Source organism: Crocuta crocuta, unplaced genomic scaffold (assembly GCF_008692635.1).
Source record: "Crocuta crocuta isolate KB4526 unplaced genomic scaffold, BGI_CrCroc_1.0 scaffold205, whole genome shotgun sequence".
Lineage (NCBI taxonomy): Eukaryota > Metazoa > Chordata > Mammalia > Carnivora > Hyaenidae > Crocuta > Crocuta crocuta.
The window spans coordinates 4,905,700-4,925,955 of record NW_027530644.1 but is presented as its reverse complement, the minus strand read 5'-3'; the positions used below and the strand labels follow the sequence as shown (position 1 = coordinate 4,925,955).

The 20,256-nt window shown below is 36.9% G+C and overlaps 1 long non-coding RNA gene across 2 annotated transcripts in view; it reads left to right on the top strand.

The window, feature by feature from the left end:
- Positions 1–19,249: 19,249 nt before the first annotated feature.
- LOC144235546 (uncharacterized) overlaps positions 19,250–20,256 on the top strand; it is a 244,502-nt gene continuing 243,495 nt past the window's right edge. For both annotated transcript variants that reach the window (XR_013336246.1, XR_013336245.1), the window contains exon 1: positions 19,250–19,438. This is a non-coding gene — a long non-coding RNA (uncharacterized LOC144235546). The remainder of the gene's footprint in view (positions 19,439–20,256) is intronic.

Below are 20,256 nucleotides of genomic sequence, written 5' to 3'. Positions count from 1 at the left end.
GCTTAACTGACTGAGCCACCTAGACACCCCAGAATGTTTTGACCTTTCAAATAAAGAGATGAAGAAGAGATAGACAGAAAGAAGAGTTTATTTTAGATTTTGTTTTTTTGTGTGAGGTATATATTTTCTTTCTTTTTTTAAAATTTAAGTTTATTTTTTTATTTTGAGAGACAGAGAGAGCAGGGGAGGGGCAGAGAGAGAGGGAAAGAAAGAATTCTAAGCAGATTCCATGCTGTTAGTACAGAGGCTGAGGTGGAGCTAGATCCAATGAACCCTGTGATCATGACCTGAGCTGAAATCAAGAGACAGAGGCTTAACTGACTGAAACACCCAGGTGCCCCAGAGGTATATATTTTCTCTTTCTTATTTTCCTCAGTAAATACTGATGCATGATACTTTGCTTTATAGTCTCAAAAGTCCTCATGTCAGCAATCTCTCATTCTGTCATGTTTTCTACAAAAATAATACACTTTAATTTTGATAAAGACTGAATACAAAGAGTATATATCCATTCTTCTTCATAGATTTGTCATAATTTAGAAATTTAGTTTGATTCTGATTCTTATATTTTTCACTCCTATAAAAAATGCTGTAGTGGCTTTTTGATGAGTGAAATCTCATTTATATTTGTAGTTTTTTCTTCAGGAGGGATTTCTAAATCATAGGTTATTAAAAATTAAAAAATGATACGTAATGTTTATTTGCTTTGTAGAAAAGTTGTAATATTTGAATCTCTGATCAGCAGGGTATAAATGTTTTTGTTTCATTATAACACTGGAGAAGTCAAATTAGTACTTAAAAACACGTTAACTTGATAGGCAAAGAATGGTATCCCACTGTTGATTACTAACATTGTATCTTTGATTATTGCTGAGAATTAACTATTTTAGTAACATATTTGAAGTTTTTTATGATTTATTTGTTCATTATTAGGAATAAGGGAGATTAACACTTTTTAATTTTTGATCTCTTTGTATAGTAAGGACACTAAGCACTGACCTATAATATTTATTGCAAGTATTTTCCCAATCTCTCATTTGTCTTTTATTTCTATTTGTATGCTTTTCGTGTGTTGCAGTTCAAATTGTATGTAGTTCAACCCATCAATCTTTCCTGTTGTAATTTCTTTTATTATTTTTAATCTTAGAAAATTCCTCTCTCAAAATATTAGATAAACATTCATTTATACTTTCTTTTTTAAATGTTTGTTCATTTTTTGAGAGAGAGAGAGACAGAGCATGAGTGGGGGAGGGGCAGAGAAAGAGGGAGACACAGAATCTGAAGCAGGCTCCAGGGTCTGAGCTGTCAGCACAGAGCCTGATGCAGGGCTTGAAGTCATGAACTGCAAGATCATGACCTGAGCCCAAGTCAGACACTTAAGTGACTGAGCCATCCAGGTGCCCCCTTTTATGTTTTCTTATAGCTTGATTATTTAGATTTTAAATTATTGGTTTTATTGATTTATTTTATATTAAATCCACTTAGAATTTATTTTCAAATGTGTTGGGAGACAATCTTTTGTGACTCTTTTATGATTCTGCACATGTTGATGAGAGGCACTAAATACCTTTTGTTTCACACTGTTTTTTAAAAGATGTTTGTATAGGAAACGGCCTTAGAAGACAGACATAGTGTCTCCCTCCAGAGCAAAAGGGCAGGCATACTTACTGAACATTATAAAATATTAAGGCTCCTTAAACTCAGAGTTCCTCTCCTCTATTGTAAGCATCAATCTGGGCCCATTTGTGCTCCCTCTGTGGGACCTGTGGGCAAGGAACACCAGTGCAAGTATGCTGAGGCTAGAAGCCTTACTAAGCTTTAATAAAGTCCTTTATCTCTAACATATATAGCATCCACAAAACTGTGGCAAGCTAATTTGTTGGTTTGTAAATAAGAAATAATTTCAGATACTTTACTATTCTTGATTAGTATACTATTTAATTTTAAATAATGGCTAATGAAATACTTACCCATTAAGTAGGTCAATATCATTTTATTATATTTTCTAAACATGCTTTAAAATATCTAAGTCATGGCTTGTATTTTTAAGCCTATGGTAGTGTGAATGTTCTTTTTTTTGATACTGCGAATGTTTTATAAAAATAATTAAAAAATGATTCCCTTATATACAGGTTTTTAAGTTGAGTCAGTATTTTGAGATCCATTTGATTGCATTTATAAGGAACTTATTAACAAAAATCTGTGTTCCACAGTTTTGAGATTATTCCCACTTAAAACTGCTTGTGTAAGCAATAGGTCATACTTAATCAGGGCAGCTAATTTAATGTTCTTTGGATAATGAACCAAAGCATAAAAAAATTAATTTAGGATATCATGGACTAGATATTTGTAGATGAAGAAAAAATTAATACACATTTAAAATCCTACAAATTAATTTGTCACATCAGAATTTTCCAAACTAGTATGTCTGTGTATATTTACACAGGTATATACATACATACATATATATTATTTTGCTGTACATATATATCAAAAGATAGGAACTGAGAGCTGACAGAAATTATGATGCTATGATATAAAAACAACTGAAAGAAGCTGAAAATTTCGGCTAACCATTTTTATTTTTATTTTTTTATCTTTTTATCTTTTTATTTTTTTATTTATTTTTTATTTTTTACAAATAGCTNCTGGTATGAGGTGGTATCTCAGTGTGGTTTTGATTTGTATTTCCCTGATGAGGAGGGATGCTGAGCATCGTTTCATGTGTCTGTTGGCCATCTGGACGTCCTCTTTGGAGAAGTGTCTGTTCATATCTTCTGCCCATTTCTTCACTGGGTTGTTTGACAGCTAATCATTTTTAAAAAGTATTTTTTTCTGAAAGAGAGAGAGACAGAACGCTAGTGGAAGAGGGGCAGAGAAATGTGGACGCATAGAATCTGAAGCAGGCTCCAGGCTCTGAGCTGTCATCACAGAGCTTAATGCGGGGCTGGAACTCATGAACCACGAGATCATGACGTGAGCTTAAGTTGGACCCTTAACCAACTGAGCCACACAGGTGCCCCTTAGCTAATCATTTTAGTGTTCAATGTAAATAAGTGATGCTTAAATATTTTTCAATATGAGCAAAGGTGACGTGTATCTAACTATATTGCTATTGTGTTTAGAAACAACTGATCATCCTGCAGGCTTCTTTTAGGAAAAAATAATACAAAATTTTTTAACTGACAGTAATTTTAACTGTCAGCTTCTTCTGCAATGATTGAATCACAATACTTCCATAGTTTAAAATAACAATAAATTTTTCTCTTGTTTACCTTATGTGAAAGCTTAGGGTTTGGCTGTAGGGCTTTACTGTATTATATTAGGTGTGAGGCTATCTGTCAGGCTCAGGTATTCTTCCAAATCCTATTCATTTTGGATCTAAGATGGCCCCCATCTTAGACTTCTACCCTTATTCCTCACAGTTTATTTGAATATTTCAATTGTATCTTTAGTTTTTTAGTAATGCTGTAAAATTAGTATCTACATGGTTTTAATGTATTCTTTGAAAATTATTTTATTTAAAATAAATGTTACTAAATTACCAAAAAAAGAAAGAAAAGAAATGAAAAAATAGAAAGGAAGCTGGAAGGAGACAGGTTTTTTTCCTCTCAGTGGGCACAGGAGCAAGAAAGACCAAACCAAGCAATGCAATTGCATTTGGAACTTCTTAGATACAACAAATATTATGTTCCACTTATATTTCAATGGCCAAATGTGGCAAGCCCAAAATATGGCAGGGAAAGTAAATTCAGCATGGCTGAATTGGCAAGAGAACAAATAATTGTGAGTAAATAACATTACTGCAACAAAATGTTCATGACACATGGAATAAAGATCTGAAACTCTTATTAACTGAAACTTGTGTAACAATTGATTAGATTAATGGTACATTGCAGCTGAACATCAAAAGGCCCCTGTCCCTATTGCTTCTCGTCCGTGACTCTGTATTTCTCTTTTATCAATGTGATTCTATTGCTCCCCTTCAGAAATCTTACCTACAATAGGAGGTCTAAGTTGAAAAAGCAATCAGGTTTTATGTTTTTTATTTAATGTTTTTATAATTTTATTTTTTGAGAGAGTGTGCAAGTGAGTGAGGGGCAGAGAAGGAGAGAGAGAGGCAGAGTGCGGAGCCCAAAGTGGGGCTTGAGCTCATGAACCATGAGATCATGACCTGAGCCAAAGCCATGATCAACGGTGGTTGATCAACTCTGCCACCTAGCCTCTCCTGGGATTTATGTTGTTTTAAACTCTGGATTATTTAATGTAGACAAGAGTCATGTTTAGATTGAGCCAATATGTAAGTTGTATTATAGTTTTCAAACTTCTTCCCAAAGCATGTGAAAGACATTTGTAGACATTGATCCGTCTAGCTGGACAGTAGGGCTTTTGTTGACCACTTGAAAATTAAGTTGGAAAAATGGTTACAGATTGTGTAGGATTCTCAGTATCAGTTTATCTAACTTATTTGCAAATAGCAAAAAAAGAAAATCCCATTTTATTCTCATCCTAATGGTTTACTTACTTGTAATTTAAGAAGGGACATAAAAGTTGACATATGTCTTCTCTGTTAATATCCTATTCAAATCCTTTTCTTTCCTCAAGGCCCTGTTAAAATACTATGAAGGTCATGGAAGCTACCTCTAGGACATAACAATCTCATCATTACACTAGAGTCCAAGACTTTAAATTTCTTCATCCAAAGACTGTGCTTTGATCAGTAAACGGATGGGAGAAAAAAAGTTTGAGAAACTAAGAGACATTATAAAGTTGTGCATCTGAAGCCATGCTTGACCAACTATTCCCCTGCCTTGAGCATAATAAAGACAAAATATTTCTTTTCCATTCTAAATNGCCAATATTTTAGTGGCCCTACCAAACTATTAAAGAAGATCATTGTGAAATTTATTTATAAATATATATATTTTAGACATATATTGAACATATATATCATATACTTATACCTTTATATCCCAAAACATACACACATATGTAGATGTGCACAGGTAATATACATTAATTTCATTTCAGAAGGTAAAAGGAATTTCAGAATACTTATAAAAATGAAATTTTGAGTCTGATAAAACGGGACCACTGTACTTAAGGTAAGATTGTATGAAAGGGGACACACTTAGAAATGTCCTCTGTCATCAGGATCCAGGTTAGATTACAAGCAAGAAACTGAGACTTGAGACAACAAAAGTGACAAGGGCCTGAAGCAGGTAACTTTCATCTGTTTTATAGATTGGGAATCTTGAAAGGTGTTGTTTGAACAGCATGCCACCACTACTCTTAGCATCTTGAGAATCAGTATTCAAAAAATGATTTTAAAAATGATTAAAGTTTGTGAGAAAATTTATAAATACAGAAAAATGAAAACAGTTACCCATGATTCTTTACCCCAGTGACATTTACTGTAAACATTTTGTTTTTGTTGAATTTTTTTCTGTGAATTTTCTGTGCACTTAAAAATATCTTCAGAAATGATTTTTGAAGTAAGACAAATACTTCCAGATGACCAAAAAACAAAAACAAAAAAAAACAAAAAAAAAAAACCACAAAAAACCCCACCTCAACTGAAGCAGAAGCTTCTGATATGAAAATAAAGTCTTCCCAACCCTAGTATCAATTTCTAGATATAATTATCTTATTGTTTTGGTAGTCTCCTTGTGGATAGGATAGTACAAAATTCTTGGAATTCCAGCTGATAGGGATATCTTGATCTGTCTTTCCGGTAATTTCTGTGAGTGAGTGAGTGTGTGTGTGTGTGTGTGTGTGTGTGTGGTGTAGGTAAAACTGACATAAAATAAACTGTATATTTTAAAGATGTACTAAGTTTCTGTATATGCATATACCTGTTAAACCATTACCACAATCATGATAACAAATAATTTAATCAACCAAGAGTTTTCTTTTTTCACCAAGGTATTCTTCCTCTTTTCTTCTTCCTATGCTCTTCCTTAGGAAACATTAATTGGCTTCTATCTTTTTTTTTAGTTTGCCTTTGCCTTTTTTAGAACTTCATATAAATGGAATCACAGAGTATGTATTCTTTTCATTTGGCTTTTTTGACTCAGAATAATCACTTTGAGATCCAAAAGCTTATTTCATATATAAATGATTCATTTCTTGTTATTGCTGGGTAGTGTTGCAGAGTATGGATAGCCTATATATTGTTTATCCATTTATCTGTTGATGGACAGTTTGTTTCAAGTTTTTTACTATTACTTATGAAATGGCTGTGAATATTTGTGTATGATTCTTTGTATGGACATATGCTGCTTTAATTTCTTTTGTATAAATACCTACGAAAGAACTGGTTGGATAATATGATAAATGTGTATGCATATAGATGGACAGAAAATATGTAGATTACACACCAGATGGTTAGAAGTTACAGTTGGCAAAGGGAGAATGGAAGATGGAAAGAAGAGAAACTGAACTATATTTACTCTTTGTTTTTGCCTACATTGTTTGGAGTTTTGAAGATAATATGTTAATGTTTCTCATTAAAACCCTCAATATTATAAAACTCTTATAAAAATATTTTTTTTATGTGTCTTACATTCCTAGCCCTATAGTGACTCAGCTTTTTATATTATAGGATTATTAGTAGGATTTTTATTAAATTGAAATTTCTTAAGAAAGCATTATTAGCGCTATAGAGGAGTAAGCTGTCAGGTTCTGTATATGTATGTGTATGAGTGTGTATGTGGATGCAAATGAATGTGGTAATTGGAATTCAACTTTTAAAAAAATTTTTAGGGGTGTCTGGGTGGCTCAGTCGGTTAAGCATCCGACTTCAGCTAAGGCTGTGATCTCATGGTTCATGGGTTCTGTGCTGATGGCTAGCTCAGAGCCTGGAGTCTGCTTCAGATTCTGTCTCCCTCTCTCTCTGCCCCTCCCCTGCTCACGCTGTCTGTCTCTCTCAGAAATAAATAAAACATTAAAAATTTTTTTAATTTTTTAAACAAAACAGTGAAATGAGTGTCTGTGAAGATACAACCTTAAAGCATACACCTGCTGTTGAGATAAATAAGGATAATTCATGTATATTATCTTTAAATTGTGCTCATCTCATTAAATTCTGCTGCTTTATGCACTGCCAATAAAATGTAAGGTGTGACTAAAACAAGGTATGACAGATAGAGGAAATAGTCTATTTTCAAATTGCACACCTGTTTTAATTGGAGAAGGAAAGGCCTCTTTAATTTTTTAAAGAAATGTCTGAATATAGATTCATAACATAGTACAGTCATCAAGTATAAATTCTTTAAAAGTCACAGCTCATTCTGAGTCCCCACACCCCTCTAAAAGTAGACTGCAAGTAAACATAACAGTAACTTGTATTTCCAAAGAAATTTCCCAGAGGTGATGCGACGTGAGTCTGAGAGTTCAGCTAAATTTTCATATATCAGGAGAATTGAATGCATAAAGTATAAAAATATCTAACATTACAAATAATGAACAAATATTTGAGATTTCCATCTTTTGAGAGACTAAAATAATTCTAAGTATTTCTGTATTCCTGAAATATTCCTAATTTAGGGATTTAGGGATTATGTAAACACTCCAAGTCACCACTGTGAAAAGGATAAAACGTAGTTTTGAAAGTGGTACCTTTCTGTCTATAATGGTTGATTTTCAAAATGGACATTTGGTGTTACAGGTACATGGTGCAATAGTTAAGACACAGTCTTAGAAAAGAGAATCTTAGAGTCTTTTGCAGGTTGACAGGAGGCAGTGTGGAGTGGAGCATATTACACGTCCAGTCAATCCTCAACGGACCCCAACTAAATGAAAGTCATTGTTTAAGTGAACATTGAGTTTTAATGATTTGAAGTATAGAGCTCCAAAAAATGCCAGATCAGAGTGGCACAATATTAGAATATTACTGACATGACACACTAAACAGAATGTGACAATTGGCGAAGACTAGGAAAGTGCACTGCCATGGCCCCTCCCCTTTCCCCATCCTCCACATACAGTATTTTTATTTTGGGAACCATTGCCGGCACACCTTATTATTGCCAAAACCACATGAGTTTTCTTGGCACTGATTCCCTCTTCTTGGAACGTTCTGATCATTCCTTGACTCCAAGTAGCTCATTGCTACTTGTCTTTCTTTTCTCAGCTTGTGTGAAGCTTCCTCCAAGAAATGCTTCTAGAATCCTCCGATCCAGGCTGGCAGTACTGCCTGTGTGCTCCCTTAGCTTCTGTTCTTCCCTGCATAGTCCTTGTCAGTCTACACTGTAGTTACCTGTGCACGTGCTGTCTCCGCTGCCAAATTCCAAACTCTATTCTGTATGGATAGCGGTCATGTTTGTGGTACAGTGCCCAGTACACAGCAGTGACTGAAAAAAACATTCATTAGTAAATGGATGAATTTATAACAGTCCCTTGTGGCCTTAGCTCTTATTTTAAAATAAGCAGGTTATTTCTTCATAGTACAAATATTGCCAAATAATAATTTCCACTGTGGACGGAAAAGAGTTTTTCACATTCTTATTTCATAGGCAGAAAATAATTAAATCTTTTTCTGCAGAACAAGAGGGGAGGAATTTGAGAAGAACGTATTGCTTATTGTCCACTATTGAAAGCTTTCTTCAGAGATGTAGTTTTTTCAAGCCAAGAGAAGCTACTTGGAGTTCCATCAGCTGAGGCCTGAACTCTCAAAAACATTTCAGGAAACAGTTGGCTCAAGCAAAGAGAGAATATCTTCAGAGGTCAAAGTTATTCACTCTTTAGCTCTTTAAAAAAGAAATCTTTTTAAATTCACAAAATTTCTTTGAAACCATATTCTTTTTGCGTCTCTTAGTTCACATAGACCGAAGTGCTGTAACAAATGCATTGTGAAAGGTGTTGTTATTAATACAATATATATAAGTTAATTTCTTTCTCTGTAAGAGCTTAGATTGGGTGTCCGACTGAGCGGGGGCGGGCGGGGGAGAATTCTCCTCCACTTGGTTATTCAGAGATCCAGGCATCTTTTATCCTGTAACTCCACCACCCCCAAGAGCATGTCACTTTTGTCCAGCTGGATTGGTAATGAAAACTGGCTGGGAGGGGGGAAGAAAGTATGGAGGTGTATTTCTGCTGTCCTCAAAGTCCTAGTCCAGAAGGCACACACCTCATTCTGCTCACGTTCTACTGGAGAAAATGAAAATCACGAGGTTAACTATAGGAGAAATTGCATAATCCATATGTCTGCTGCAGCCTCATAACTACAGAAGTAGGCGAGAATGACTTTGGGTGGAGCTCTCTGCTCCATATCTTAGGTCTCTGGCAATATCAGAGGAAGTGCTGTGCCTTCAGGGAGCTGCTATGGGTTTGCATGACCATGTCCTCACTGGTATTCTCAGACATCACACAAACAGAATCGTCATCATTCTTGATTCCTAGTGTGACTCTCAATTTCAGAATCCGGGTACTTTTTCCCTGCCATGGGCCATCTTCTTCCCTTTACTCTCCCAATGATTTTCATTATGCTTGGCACAGTGATCAAAACATATCTGTTGACAAAATGAATAATAGAGTGAATATGTTCTGTCTGGTTCCAGTTCTGTTATAAACACATATCTTTTCATCAGTCACATACTTGCTTTACCTCAAAAGCGGCATTCTCTTGAGGAGACTCATCCTTTGAATGTAGGCTCGTCATTCTCCATGTTCTACCTTGGACAGTACTGGGGCATGTTCTGCTTATTTATCTGTTGCCTCTTTGCCTCAGTGAAAATATGGCAGGAGATTTGTGCTGCCCCTGGAAGCCTCATGCCATCTGTGTGTATCACTATGGATTGCCACTGTCATCTTTTGAATTCCAGCATACCCACATTCATTGAGGAATTTAGCACCTTGTTAATATTCCTTTTCTAGTGCTCACCCTGTTTCTTTGCTTTCCATGTTGTGACTGCAAAAGAATGTTATATTTCTTTTTAAACATTATAAAACTTTTTAAATTATGAGCTCCACCAGCCTAATGGCAAAAAAAAAAAAAAAATCATTTCCCTGTCCTAATGTTCTATCATCTATTTTTGTGAGTTTCCTAGAAAGCTTTCTCACCTCTATCCTAGAAATTCATTGCTCTGGCTTCCTGGTCTTCCTACCAGGATGTTAACTCTGCTACTGTTACCTCTTGAGATATTGCCACACCTTTGGGCACAGCTCTCCTCTGCTAGAGATAGTTGTTTTTAAAATAAATTAAATAAAATAATTAAATTATTTTTTATTTTAATTCCAGTATAGTTAACATACAGTGTTATATTAGTATTAGGTGTGCAATATAGTGATTCAGCAATTCTATATGTTACTCAGTGCTCGTCAAGGTAAGTGTATTCTTAGTCACCTGTTTCATCCATCTCTCCACCCTACTCCCCTCTGGTAACTATCAGTTTGTTTCCTATAGTTAAGAGTCTGTTTCTTGATTTGTCTCTCTTGGTCTCTCTCTTTTTCCCTGCGCTCATCTTTTTGTTCATTTGTTTCTTAAATTCTACATATGAATGAAATCATATAGTATTTACCTTTATCTGACTTATTTTGCATAGCATTACTCCCTAGCTCCATCCACGTGGTGGCAAATGGCAAGATTTCATTTTTTTAATTGACTGAATAATATTCCATTATGTATACATACCACCTCTTCTTTACCCATTCATCTGTCAAAGGATACTTCCATAATTTGGCTATTGTAAATAATGCTGCTATAAACATAGGGGTCTATATATCTCTTTGAGTTATTGTTTTTGTATTTTTTGGGTGAATACCAAAAAAAATATTATTGGATTGTAGGGTAGTTGTTTTTTTTAACTTTTTGAAGAGCTTCCAAACTGTTTTCCACAGTTGTTGAATCAGTTTGCCTTCCCACCAACAGTGCAAAATGGTTCCTTTATCTCCACATCTTTGCCAACACTTGTTGTTTCTTGTGTTTTGATTTTTTAGCCATTCTGACAGGTATGAGGTGATCTTATTGTAGTTTTATTTTGCATTTTCCTAATGATGAGTGATACTGAGCATCTTTTTGTGTGTCTATTGGGCATCTGGATGCTTTTTTGGAGAAATGTTGGTCCATGTAGTCTCCCCAGTTTTAAACTAGATTATTTGTTTTTCATGTGCATTTCTGATCAGTGATCAGCTGAAGACTGGAGAAGGACCCTCTTTTAGGTCTCTAGAACTCTTTCCCTGCAGCTCTCTCTTCTGCAGTACTTGGCATTGAAAACATTAGCTGCTTTATTCTCCTCATACTTCCAGCTCAACCTCAACTTCAAGTGACCATTGACTTCTATCTGGATTCCTTCTCACTGTGCTGCAGGCTGGAAACTCTCTCTAAGCAGTAAGCTGGAGCAATCATTGATTCATATCATTTACCCCATCTTGCTTAGGAATCTATCTTTTGTTGCCTGATATCCATTGTCTTGAAAAATCAGTGTTTAATATATTTTGTCTGGTAAGGGCCCCTGGGAGGCTCAGCCAGTTAAGCATCTGACTTTGGCTCGGGTCATGATCTCACTGTTTCCAAGTTTCAGCCCCATGTCGGGCTCTGTGCTGATAGTTGGGAGCCTAGAGCCTGCTTCAGATTCTGTGTCTCCCTCTCTCTCTGTGCCCCTCTCCCTCTCATGCTCTGTTTCTCTCTCTCTCTCTCTCTTTCTCTCTCTCAAAATAAATAAACATTTAAAAAAAGAAACAAAAATATATATACACATTTTGTCTGGTTTTTCAATTGTTTAAGGAGTGTGGATAAATCCAGTCCTTGTTATTCCTTCTTGCCTGAAAGTAGAAATCAAGTCTCCTTTCTTAATTCAGGAAATTCTTCTTCCTAAAATGATGTATTCAGGTAAATTAGCCTACTTATTTATTTCCAGGAAAAACTCAAACCTAGTCATTATGGTGTAGTCTTACTTTCTAAACCCTGTAAGTATAATTAAACTTCACCAGAAAATAGTGGTCAAAACATTAAACCTTCTAAAATTTTCAGGCTTAGTTTTTAAAATATTGTTTTAATGTTTATTTTTGAGAGAGAGAGAGACAGAGTGCGAACAAGGGAGGGGTGGAGAGAGAGGGAGACACAGAATCCAAAGCAGGCTCCAGGCTCTGAGCTGTCAGCACAGAGCCCAATTCAGGGCTCGAACTCACCAACCATGAAATCATGAGCTGAGCGGAAGTTGGATGCTTAACCAACTGAGCCACCCAGGAGTCCTAGGCTTAGTTTTACTTTACACGTTTAACAGGGTATCACTAGTCCTGCCTTCACTGACTGCCAAAAACTCAACTCAGCTATTTTTTCAAGTCTTTACTCCAGTTTTATTCCTGGTAAAGATCAAGACTGCAAGCATTTCCTGGAGTTTCTAGGGTCCCTATTCCTAATCTCAAGTGAGACAGAACTTGCACAAACAACAGCGTCTGCAAGAATATGGAGTAACACTAAGGCAAACTGTGGTCTAAATCCAGATTAAAATACACATTTTTCTGAAGGAAACATAATCCTAAAGATGAAACTGTTCTCCAAACCACAACATTTTACATGGTTATGTGGAGCCCTTTGGTTCTCTGAAGCTCATTGATGTCATTTTCCCAGTTTTAAGCAGAAGTCTGTATCAAAGTATAAATTCAAACCTCAACTTCTTAGGGAATAAATCCATCTGTGACTTTTAAGTAAGTTTTTCAACATTCCTTAATCCAAGGTTTCGTTCAGATCCATACTGTTAGGGCCTCGTAATCCAACCTTTATCCTAAATTATTTAATATATGCATAGACCACCCACATTTTAGTGCTGGTGTACTTTTATGGTCTCCAGTCTCAGCTGCCTCTCAGCCTTCCTCAGCCGCCTTTCCATTTCATACAGATCATCTCTTTTTTGGATCTAATACTTAGATGGAATCATCTCTTTCTCTATCTAAGTTTAATTATTGCCAACTTCTCTTTTCCTGTCCCAGCAGATGACCTTGCCTTCTCAAAACTGAAACTGAGTTCACCCCACTTCTTGGGACCCCTACAAAATGAGCTGGCATCTCACCCGTCTTTCCTTCTTTATCTTCTGTGTAAGGGAAGATGTCTCTTAGGTCTGAGGTGAATCCCTTCATATGACTATAGACCCTGCCCTCTTCCACCTTTGCATGAATTGTTTCCATCAATTATTAGGATTCACATATGATTCAAATCTCTCTTCAAATTGTTATTGGAATGAAATATAAGCTGTTGAGGGGACTGGTTGCCACAAATGTAAGTTTGTACTGTTTGTACTATTTAAAATTGTGTCACAATGATCCAGGGCAGAATAAATTAGAAACATACATCAAATGGGCATTTTTGTTTCTGGCTCTCTGTCTATTTTTCCATGTAAATATACTCTGACTCATTCAGAGGAAAGGTAATTTACAGTGATCTCTGACAGCAATGAGACACATAATAATAGCTGCCATTTGTTGAGTGGTTGCTTGGACCAGATCCTGTTGTAGATGCTTCATACACATTCCCTCTGTTATTCCTCAAATACCCTTTATAAATAACATCCCATCTGTAAATGTGATGAAAATGAGGCTCACAGAAATTAAGCAATTTAGGACTTAGTAAAGTCTTAGACAAAGGTATTCAAATAGATAGTGTGTTTGGGAAGTGATACTAAAACAGTGAAGAACAAGTGAAAGACTCTAACCCAAAGGATAGATTATTGAATTGGCCTCCATTACAGGAGGCTGGGGCTACATCTCACCATCTGAGGAGCCTTATGCAATATGTTATTGAGCTGTTTTCCCAGGGATAAAAGACAAAAGCATTTGATTATCAGTTCTCTTCCTCTTTTGGTCAAAGGTGACTCCACAGGTATAAACTTTCTTGTACCCTGGGATTGCATGAATAAGAGAAGGCTTAGAAGAGAAGGCAAAAGGCAGGGACTGTCAAGTTGCATCTGCAAGAAGACATTTGAAGCCTGAGCGGACCTGTATTCATAACTGGGCTGAGAAATGGGGCCAGGGGATTTGAAGCAACACTTTAAGAGCTGTCGGATACAACCCACTCTTATTTAATTCAGATCTGCTACACCTTCTATTGAGTACTTTGTTACAGAGTCTCTCAAGGTGGTGACCAGAAACAGTCTCTGCAGGGACTTCATGCAACAGACTTTGGCAGCTGGTCCCACGGCTTTAACTGATATTTATTATCATCTCCTTCCTCTGCCTCACATGCTAAATTTTTCTCATTTTTGGCCAGGATGTGAGCTGCCAAGAGCCACCCTGGCATCCAAAGTTTGGCTTGAGTTATCTGGTTCTTTTTCCTGACAGTTCTGATTCCTTCTCTTGGCTTTGTTGGGTAGTGATTACAGCAATTGTTTGCTCATTATTATTGCTCTGAATGGACACACAAAGGCATGATCCAGTAAATTCACTGTGTTCAAAACATACTCCTTTCTGCCCACATTGTGTAGTAACAACTCAGCTTGTCATAGTGATCAGAGCTAATTATCCCCTCAACAGAATAACTCCTTTCTTTGCCTGCTGACCTGCCTGCATGAGGAGACTAAGGTTACGAAAAAGGAGTTGCATGTGGTTTCAAGTGGAAATGCTGTTGAATATCCTAGTGGAAGTGTTTCCCTCCCTCTGTCTCTAAACCTCTGCCCTCGTTCCCCTCCCTAACTGCCTCCTCACCCCCATCTCCAAATCTGGTACAGCCTGAGGTTGGGAGATTGACAAACACAAATTCTGTAACTGTATTGTTAGGGATTATGGTGAGGGCAGCTAATCCTTCCACCTCTTGATTCTATGAAAGTGTTTTTGCATTTGGGAACACCTCATCATATGTTAGCTATTGATTTAGTACATCCCAGAAGATGGTGTTCAAATTGACAGCATGCTGTCCTCAATCTACTGCTGTAACGGGTTTTCATGGGCCCTCCACTGTTCCATTGTGCTGCCTGCTTCTGGGCGATGAGGTATAAGGTAAGAGAGTGGATCTCATGATCTCATGTCATTTCTTTCATCTTCTTTGCCCTAAATAAGTGCCTAGGTCTGAGGCAAATTTGTGCTGATTACCATGCCAATAGATTAGGCATTCTCCAATTCTTTGATGAGAGCAGCCGATGGAAACAATGAGGTCAGGGAAGACAAAGGACACCTGTGACATCTGTACCAATTCTACAAAGGACAAAACACTGCCTCCTCCAGGGAGGCAGGAGTCTAATATATTCCGTGATGGAGCCAGCCTTAATATACTCCACAGATCGACTGTAAACTTTAGACAGGGTTCTTCCTGACTCTAGAACAATGGCCTCCCTTTTCTTAGAGCATTTACTTTAGAAAACATAATAATTTCAATTTCTTTCTGTGCTTCTTTGAGGTGTAAATCTTTTAAAAAGCTTCTTGCCAGTCTTATAATCCAGGAATGTCTTCCTCAAGGCCTGGGATCCATCCCTTCAAATTGTAGTCATCAGGAAGATTTCACCCCTATTGCTTGGTGTGCATGGGATGACAGAAGCTTAACTTCAATGAACACCAATTAGGACACACAGAGGACTGATCACAGAGAAAAACATTTGCAAACTCAGGAATGATTCAATATCACAACATGGCTCATTGGTCAACCATCTCCCTAATGTTCTTTGGTATTTTTCCACTAGCTCACCCCAGTGCTTAAAAACATTCCTGTCCTTTGCTTTACGGAATTTGAGCTTCGACCACTTTCTGGTCTCTCCTATTAAAATAGTCTTGGATAAATTCTTAAGAAAGAATTGTTTAGTTTTGTCCAGTGCAGTTTTTGCTTTGATGTCAGCCTGATATGAGGTGAGCTGGCCTTCTTGAAGATAGATAGTGCCATGCTGAAGCTAATCAATGGCCTCCGATGCTGGCAGGCTGGACAGTCAGCGTGGCAGTAACTACCACAGTCTTAGTGGTCTTAATGACAGGGAGTACGTGCTGCTGGCTCCCTCTATAGTCTCCATTCTTATGTATATGTGTATTGCTGGGTATGTGTGTAAACATATATATTTAATTTTTTTCTGGATCATTTGAGAATAAGTTCCATGAATCATGGCTTTTTCCTTCTAGATAATTTAGTTTTATTTCCTAAGGAGGTAAATATTCTCTTCCATAACCCGATTACAGTTATCATCTTTTATAAATATAACATTGATACAGTATATTTTTGAATCTATCATTCATATTTTAATTTAGTCAATTGACCCAGTAATGTCATTTACAGCATGTTCCTCCCAGGACTTAGATTATATCAAATACTGAATTTAGTTGTCACGCCTCTTTAGTCTCTAATCTGGGATATTTTCTCAGCCTTTCTTTGATTTATGACATTGACATTTTGAATAATATAGTTTTCCCTACCCCATCTCCCATCTAAAAATAGAATATTTCACAACNAATGGCTTCAGATCTTTTCTGTGTGATGTATGGGCGCGAGTGCAAGTACGGAGCTCCTTACTTCTCCGCCATCTTGCCCCTCTCTCCACCCCATCTCCCATCTAAAAATAGAATATTTCACAATTTGAGTTTGACTGATGTTTCCTCATAAATAGACTCAAGTTATACAACGCTCTGTCAAAATATTACAAAAGTGAGGGTGTATCCTTCTCACAACACTGCATGTGAAGGCACGCTGTGTTTATCTGCTCCTCGCTTGTGATGTTCATTCTGATTATTTGGTCAAGGTGTGATTTCTCAACTGCTGGGATTTTTTCCTTTACAACTCATAAGTGATCTGTGGAGAGACATTTTAAGATTATATAAATATCTTGCCTTCCCCTCACTGAGGGCACTTGGGTTTAGGTCTTCTCCCATCCTTCCCTGAGGTATTTTACATTTATTTATTTTTGAAAGACATAGAGAGATAGAGCATGAGCAGGAGAGGGCAGAGAGAGAAGGAGACACAGAATCTGAAACAGGCTCCAGGCTCTGAGCTGTCAGCACAGACTCCAACACGAGGCTCAAACCCACTAATCCTGAGATCATGACTTGAGCTGAAGTTGGATGCTTAACCAACTGAGCCACCCAGGTGTCCCTCGCCCCCTGTATTTCTTTTGGTAAAAATAGGAAGGTATATGTGATATTTATATTTTCCTTTTTTATGCAAATGGTTGCATATACTGTTTTGTACTCAGCTTTTTTAAAAGTATTTTTATTCATGTTTTGAGAGAGAGAGAGACTGCGAGTGCGCATGCACGAGCGGAGGAAGGGCAGAGAGAGAGAGAGACACAGAATCCTAAGCAGGCTCCAGCCTCTGAGCTGTCAGCACAGAGCCCAAAGTGGGCCTCAAACTCATGAATGGTGAGATCATGACCTTAGCTAAAATTGGACCCTTAACCAATTGAGCCACCCAGGTGCCCCATGTACTTGGCTTTATTTAATTTAACAATGTCTTCTAGGAAACACTGCATATACTATGTTACTTTTTGTTCATGTGCTAAATGAAATTTAAATGCTGATCAAATTTTAAAAAATATTGTTGTGGAACAGTAAGAAATAACCTGCATTTCAATTGAAACAAAAGCATCATTTAATTAATTAATTGAATCAGTAGTGCTTGAGATGGACTCTCAGATGTCTGATCTGATAGACAGTGGTACAGTATTAGTTCCCTTTTTCTGGACCATTTTCTATTGGGAGTTGAAGATTTTTAAGGAGAAAAAATACCCAGTTCATTGTTTGTCAGATGACGTTTCAGTTATTCAAATAAAATCTGCAATTTCAGCATGTCATATGTATATTGGTAAATTCTCATTCAAATTATCATAGAATTCATGTTTTCTGGGTTCATCTTTGTTTTTCACTTAAATGCACTGGGTTAAAAAATTCTTCCTGCTTTTGTTGTTTCAGATAGCTTAACTGTGGCTCTGTGAGTCATTACAAATACATGGTATTTCCCCTGTGAAGAATAAGTATGTTTTTGCTCTCATGAAACATGTTGCTCAGGTTTGGAAAGGTTTTTTTATTCAAAGGTAATGAAAAAACCTCTCATTTACTGATAACCTGTTTCATTTGTTTTATTAGGATTCAGTGCTGAAGAATAATTTAAACATGTTGTCTTTGGGTTCTTGAAATGAGATTGCATAATTACCTAAATTATCTTCCTCAAGTCTAAAGAACATAATGCTATATAGGTTTAATATGAATGCTGTGATTAAAAATTTGAATGTTAATTTAGTACAATACCAAAATGCATCTTAAACTATTATTTTTCCATGCTGCCACTGACATTGCTTGTATCGCTAACACTTCCCAATTTGTAGGTGATGTGTTGCAGATTCTGAGATATTCCAGCAAGTAGTGGTCAAAGGACACTGGACCAGAGCCCTCATAGTTTAAATCATAGTCCTGGCTTTGAAGGATTTGACGATCTGATCTTGTCAGAAGATCTATTGAACATTATCTAGTCTAGTTCTCTGATTTGTGGATTTACCAAGACAATTTTTAAAATTTGGATATTGACTTGGGGTTGGAAACTTTTAATTTTGCTGAAAAGAGACATTAAAATACATTACTAGGAACCATCTAATGTTCCATAAAATAAAGAGCATTTTTTTTTTCTCAGAGAAGGTACAAGTGAGAGAGAGGCAGAGAGAGATGGGGAGAGGGAGAGAGAGAAATGGGGTTCAGCTGAAGTGGGGCTCATGCTTACCTCATGTGGAACTTGAACTCATGAACCATAAGATCATGACCTGAGATGAAGTCAGATGCTTAATGACTGAGCCACCCAGGTGCCCCCAAATAAAGAGCATTTTAACATGCACACATACACACACTCAAAACAATAAATTCACTAGTACAGAATTAACAATGATACTTTAGACTGAGTAAATATAACTCTATGGACAAAAAAATCACCCTAGAGAATGTAGTGGAACACAAGGTATTTCTTTTTCCTCTTTTTTTCATTTTCCTTCTCATCCTTGAGAGAAAAGAAAGGATTTTTTTAATGTTTATTTATTTTTGAGAGAGAGAGCAAGAGGGGGAGGGACAGAGAGAGAGGGGTCACAGAATCTGAAGCAGGCTGCAGGCTCTGAGCTGTCAGCACAGAGTCCAAAGTGGGGCTCGGACCTGCAAACAGTGAGATCATGACCTGAACTGAAGTGGGACACTTAACCAACTGAGCCACCCATGTAACCCAGGTTTTTTTTTTTTTTTTTAAGACAGAGACTTTACTAATATAATAGCACATTGACTTAATCTGGGAGGGGTGATCAATATTAGCAGGGAAAAGATTTGTTTGTCTTGCAGACAACTTAATTCAAAAGTCTTAACTTTCCTCCAGGGTCATACACCAGGGACCTAACATAAAGCATCTTTCAAGGAACTGGAAAACTGGGAGAAGAGCAGAAGAGAAAAAAAGATCAAGGAGAACATGAAGGGCAGGATGGTGAATGAAGGGAGAAGAAAGGAAAGGAACAGAGAATTTGTGGACACTGAGGCAGACACTCGATTGACTGAATATTAACTTGTGAGAGTAAGTAGAGAAATCATTTGGACTATGTGTACAACATGTATTTCATAGGAAGACATACTTCTGGCAGTGGATTGTTCATGACCCATTTCTAAGGTGTTATGGGCATAGATTAAGAGTCACATTACTTGTTTTTAACACTTTTCTCTTAGTTGTTGAAAACTTTGTCAAGGACCAGTATTTGAGATCCATTGATTCAAAACATTTCTAGTCTGCCAGAAACTCAGACTTTCAAGCTTCCACATTCTTTTTCCTCTGCTTCAGATGTCCATTGTTCCTCCTCCATCTATTCTGTTTTTTCAATTATTTTTTAAATATTTATTTATTTTTGAGAGAGAGAAAGAGAGAGAGCAAGAGCAAGTAGGGGAGGGGCAGAGAGAGAGAGGGAGACAGAGAATCCGGGGCAGGCTCCAGGCTCTGAGCTGTCAGCACAGCTGACAGAGCCTGATGCAGGGCTCAAACTTGTGAACCATGAGATCATGACCTGAGTCGAAGTTGGATGCTTACCCGATTGAACGACCCAGGCACCCCAAGATAATTTCTTTTTTAAAAAAATGTTTATTTACTTATTTTGAGAGAGAAGTGAGCATGAGCAGGAGAGGGGGAGGGGCAAAGAGAGAGAGAGAGAGAGAATCCTCTGCAGGTTCTGCACTCTCAGTTTGTGGGGCTCCATCTCACAAACCGTGAGATCATGACTGGAGCCGAAATCAAGAGTCCAACACTTAACTGACAGAGCAACTTCTAGATAATTTCTACTGATTCTTCATGATTCATTGCAAATAGTAACACTACTGAAAAGCTTTCCTACCCTCTCTTTTTAT